Source organism: Triticum dicoccoides, chromosome 5B (genome assembly GCF_002162155.2).
Source record: "Triticum dicoccoides isolate Atlit2015 ecotype Zavitan chromosome 5B, WEW_v2.0, whole genome shotgun sequence".
NCBI lineage: Eukaryota > Viridiplantae > Streptophyta > Magnoliopsida > Poales > Poaceae > Triticum > Triticum dicoccoides.
In genome coordinates this window covers 542,008,973-542,014,417 of record NC_041389.1, presented here as the reverse complement: position 1 = coordinate 542,014,417, position 5,445 = coordinate 542,008,973, and the positions used below count along the sequence as shown (strand labels likewise).

At 42.8% G+C, this 5,445-nt stretch overlaps 1 long non-coding RNA gene across 2 annotated transcripts; it reads left to right on the top strand.

Moving 5' to 3' along the window:
• The first annotated feature begins 269 nt into the window (after positions 1-269).
• Positions 270-4,850, top strand: LOC119311450. Of its 2 annotated transcripts, none has more exons than XR_005151070.1 (4): positions 270-874; positions 950-1,053; positions 2,182-4,235; positions 4,559-4,850. It is a non-coding gene; the product is annotated as an uncharacterized LOC119311450 (long non-coding RNA). The 2 variants fall into 2 exon arrangements; XR_005151069.1 differs by having other exon boundaries at positions 947-1,053.
• The last annotated feature ends 595 nt before the right edge of the window (positions 4,851-5,445 follow it).

Here is a 5,445-nt window from a genome sequence, read left to right as displayed (position 1 = left end):
AATGAAAAATGATTTTTTTTCTAAAAAACTTATCTTTGATTACGACCAATTTAGATGGTCATAAGGTCTTCAAATTGTTTGCTGCGATCTGATTGGTCCATGGGCATATCACGCGGATCATGGATCATACACCGTCGGATGCTCGAGGATCCAACGGCAGTCATCAACCCTTCCACACCAACCCTTGCTCTGTCCTCGTGGTCATTTTGCATCCACCCCCTGCCTCCTTTTTTTTTCCCAATCCATCCATACATCCACTCCAGATCGAGAGAGAGCTCGGCTCCTTCCTTCCTCTAGCTCCCTCCAGATCGAGAGAGAGACCGTCGCCGCCACCTCCCTCCAGCGGAGCTCGCCGCCGTCCATGGCCTCCCCCACGCCCTCCTGCTCCGCCCGCTCCTCCTCCCTCCACGCCTCCCGCGCGCCGTTGCCGATTTCCCAAACCAGACCGCCTCCCCGGTTCATTCCTTCCTCCCTCCCACCCACACGCCTCGATGCTTCCACCCAACTCGCCGACGACCTTACGCATCGTCGCTGGCCTCCGCTCCCTCCCCTCCCAGATGCCTGACGCCCCACCCTCTCCACCTTCCCTTCTCCCCCTATCCCTAGTAGCACCCAGGCTTGCGGCGACCAGATCCCAGATCCAGCACGCCGGCTTGTGCCTCGTCGTCTCTCTCGTTGTCTCTCTCGTTGTTCATCTCCCCGATCGCCATTCCCCCCCTTTCGCGCTACATACTCGTCCTCCGCCGGCGGAGATGCAGGCGGCCGCCTCGTGGAGCAAGGGCCTCCCGGGCCTGCAGAGCCACCTCTGCGTGGCGGCGTTGTTCCACTCCACGCCCCCTCGCCCGCCAAGTGGAAGGGCAAGTTCGATTGCAAGGTCAATCTCGCCCCCTCTTTTCATTTCCTTTTCTCGATGTCTTTGGTTTTCTGATGGAATATTATTGTGCAGTAGACCCATTCGATTACCATCTTCATCTTTTGCTAGTTAATTCCTTGGTGATGGCGACAGATTTGGTTGAGGCCTTGACGCTTCAGTGATGCCGGCCAAACGGAAAGGTTTCTTACTTTCTTGATGTGGCACCTAATTTGCGTTGATGGTGGTATTTGGCAATGCTCCTATTCATTTGTAGATGCATTAATTCATTCATGTTTCTTCAGAAACTTAACCAGTAGTGCGATCTGATTCACAGGTGCTACTAGTAATCGTAGGATCAGTATTGATTTGTTTTCTTCTTTAGTTACTCTGTGTTTTCTGAGACCCTCAAGATGATTTTCCAGTTACAACTGAATGATGAGTAATGCGCACTGTACTAGTATGAAGCAGTGATGTGAGAATAATGGATTTGCTCCGTAGTTTTCTACTACTATTTTTCTTTTGGCGTGGTTCCTTTTTTCTCATTTCTGAGATGAACTTTGCAAGGGCTGCAATGTTTATCACAGATATAAGGACCAATCGAAGTTGAGCGGCGATTGATCCCTTTGCTTACCCCAGGAATTGACGAAGCATGGGCTTGTGCTCTGAAAGACTGTTTGGTCATTGCCATGTGTGACAGTAGTACAAGATGATAGTAGTAGTGTCCAACAGTGCTGCCAAGAGTTAATAATATTCTCAAGAAAGAATATATGCATGTTCCAGACCATGCATCTCAACATCTTATAAAGCACCAATCATACACATATCCAAAATGGCAGTACTCTATCTCTATTGTATCAGATCTGGCAGAGCCCCAACATTCAGTTGCAATGAAAAAGTTGCTAATTCGCACACGTCGTTATATGCTGGAAACAACCGTATATGATTAGGATTTGCACACGTCGTTGTCGTCTTAGCTTTGCGTGCTATATGCTGTGAAATACAATCTTATATATGCGTTACCTGACAATCATGTTTTACTTAACTGATCTAGTGTAGCAGTATGTTGATACACAGCAGCATGGTCTTTTTTGCAAATGTTCTGGTGTTCATATAGGAATGGACAGTTTCATGATTGTAGGATGTTATAGGTAGGCTTATATATTATATGTATATATGGAACTCATGTAAGGGAATTAGAACTAGAGAAATATATACGTACATGTACCTCAGCTATTGCAAATACCAACTATGCATCATCTTGTTAATTACTACACATCATCTTGTTGCAGCATTATTGGTGAAACAAATTTGTTTTTTTTGGCTGGCAGATTTGCTGTTGGCGGCACTAGGTGGACAAGTTGTACCTTCGGAGTAGTACTACATCAACCTGATGGAACCTTCAAGTTATTTCATTGATTTTCCATGAATATATACTACTACAGCAGCCTGTTACTATTTCTACATGCCATCCTTTTTATTTTCAGTAGTGATTTTGATGCACAAATGCTTGTGAGAATATGATGCTTTAGCCTAGATATATGATGCAAAGTATGTTGCTGCTAGTGCTAGGTCCTCGTTGTGGTTTTCTAACTTTGCAGCGCTGATGATATCTTTTATGTTACACCTGAAATTTTCTATTGAAGTCGTTAGGCTAAGTAGTTGCTTGTAGGACTTGAGCATCGGTTCTACTATGAAAATCATGTGTGTTTGATTGTATAATTATCTTGGGTTCATCTACACTTGGTACCTTGTATCAAGCTTGAACATCAAGGTGCTAGACCATGGTTAGCCCGAGTCTTTGTTCAACTTCATATTAGTAGAAAGCAATGTCAATGTGTCCTAGTTTGGCTGTTTCATCTGCTCCAGCGCCATCTGATGAGGTGCCTGGATCTAGGTGCTATCCCCGCCTTTGTGTCGAGTCATTCAATTTGTGGTCGCATAGTAGCATCAGTGTTGTGAACTAATGTTTAGCACGGATGATGTACATACGGTGTGTCTACACAAGAGACTATCTAATCCCACCCAATTAATGGTTGTTTTAATCATGCTGCTGGTTTTAATCATGGATATGGGAGAATGCATGATGGACATGCTGGTTGGTTAATACTCCTCTCTGTGATAGTGCATTAGGAACTCTGCATGCTGCTTTCCTTTGTCTCATCATCTTAACTACTACAGTAGTAGGAGTATTTTATATGCTGTCCATTTCTTGGCCACCCAGCATGTTTACTAATCATCCATCTGCCTCATGTTATATGATCCCTGCCTAGTAACTTCATTATATGCAGACTTGTGGTGTTGGTTCAGTTTAGTCAGATTAATATATATACTGCTATGCTACTACTACTACTTGTGGCAAGGAATAGAAGATCTGTTAAGTATGGAGTTAGGATTATCTAATAAAATTTCTGCGATATATATATATGCATGAAACTGAGATTGGTAGCATCATTTACAGAAGATACACCCTTTGAATTGAACGGATTGGTTCAGTTTCGTGTACTCTTCACCCAGCCTTCTATCATGCTTGTAACTAGTGCTCTGCTCATGTTGTAAGACAGGATTTTCACTTCCTGCCATCCCAGCATTCTATCATGATTACAAGATTTTTCTTTGCACGGCAGCAGCACTAGTACCTTGCTGCTGTTGGGAACGGAAGGGAGCTGTTCCATGCACCGAATCCAGGGAGAAAATCACCTTCGGCATGAACGCCATCACCTTGGGCATGCTCGTGGCGCTGCTGCTCGGCCTCAACATGTCATGGAGTGCCATTACCGTCGCCCTCACGATCATCTTCCTTGACTTCAAGGACTCCCGCCCCTGCCTCGAGAAGGTAATTGTCTGTCCGCCTGTCTATTTGCAGTTAACTAAGTTGTGCCCCATTGATGTCCTACTATTGTTAATTGTTACTACCATGGTGTCGATGCTGTTCAGAATATGATATGTGCCATAATTCTAAGTTCTGGTCTCTCTTAAGAGACACTTCTAGCTTTTCTGACTCAAAGTTGTTAACTTGGTAGTGCATGAGTTTTTAGTACTGCTTACACAGAGAGTATTTTCTACTACTAAAACAAAGATTTTGTATGCACTGCTACCTGATGAGTGCTTTCTTTGTAATATTTCACCTTGGCATGCATATGTTTGTTTGGTTTGAACTTTGCATGACATGATATAATTATTTCCAGTGTTTTTCTCAACTTATTTTCATTGACACTTGATATATACTTAGCTTGTACTTGAAGTTGTGGGTTAATGTGGTGATTTTGTTCTACTTGGATGCATTGGTACCCCCATAATCGAGCGCATGGATGCAATGGCAAGAAGATCATGGCTGTGCGCATCATCAAGCACACCACGGAGATAATCGACCTCCTCACCGATGGTAACTCAATCTAGATCATCACTTTATACTCTCCTACCTTTGTGATGTTAGTATGCTTCTGCTGACTATGCAATATGACTTACAATTCCTAGTTGTGCATGTTGTAGACTGTTGACTGTAGTGTGGTACACTTCCTGGAGCATTGTAATGCCTTACCAAGTAGCAATTGCATGAAGATAGTCCACAACACAAAAACTATGTGTAATGGATCCATGACTTACAATCTGTACGCAATACCATGTGTAATGACTGCTATTTTTTGCATCGTCTGAACATTTTTTTGCTGTTGTATTGTTTGTCACTCATGATTGATCTACTGCCAGGTGAAGGTTTTCAAATGTTGAAGCAGGAGGACAATAGGAACTTCTGTGATGTCTTGTCATCTATTTTCTTTTCTTTGCTGTAGAATAGTTTTGTTTCGCACTTACTGGTTCCTTGGACATAAAGATATGTACTGCTAGAATGAATGCATGTAAAGATATTTTCTTTTGTTTGATGTACAATATTCCATGTTGCTTTGAAAATGTACCGGAACTGGGCTAGGCCCAAGATAACTTATAGTGTGATGTGTTGTAATGTTAATGGCATAATAAAAGAAGTTGGATTGGATAATTATTTCGGCCCAGCCAAAGATATATTGAACAATTATTTCTAAGGGGAAAACTTCAGAGGCCCAGCAAAGAAATGGCCCAGAAAAAACAAGACAAAAAAATCTGTCAAAAGGGATAGGCAAAGAAATTTAAAAGGCCGAATTACTGGGCCAGGCCCATGTAGCTAGCAAAAATTAACAGAAAAATATATTAAAAAGGCTGAATTAATGGGCTCGGCCCATCTAAAGCATCGAAATGGACCGGACTGATTCTAAGTAACGACCTTTTGAATTGGTCGCAATTTTGCCATGTCGGATTGCCACGTTGGATCCGACATGGCCTGGGCAGACAACCAGTGACCAAAACAAAAGGTCATGGGTTCAACGACCTTTATTTTGGTCGTAAACGTCTACAACCTTCTCACAGGAAAGTTCGTTAATTTGAGTTTACGATCGCCAGCTTTTGACCTTCTGTTTTTGGTCACAAAAATGTCGCAAATGAAAAACAATGACCTTTTAGTGATCAATAGTCAAGGTCACAAGTTGACATATTTCTTGTAGTGAACTTTGCATGCATGTGCATCGTGTCGAGAATATGTTATGTGATAGCTATTTTGTTGA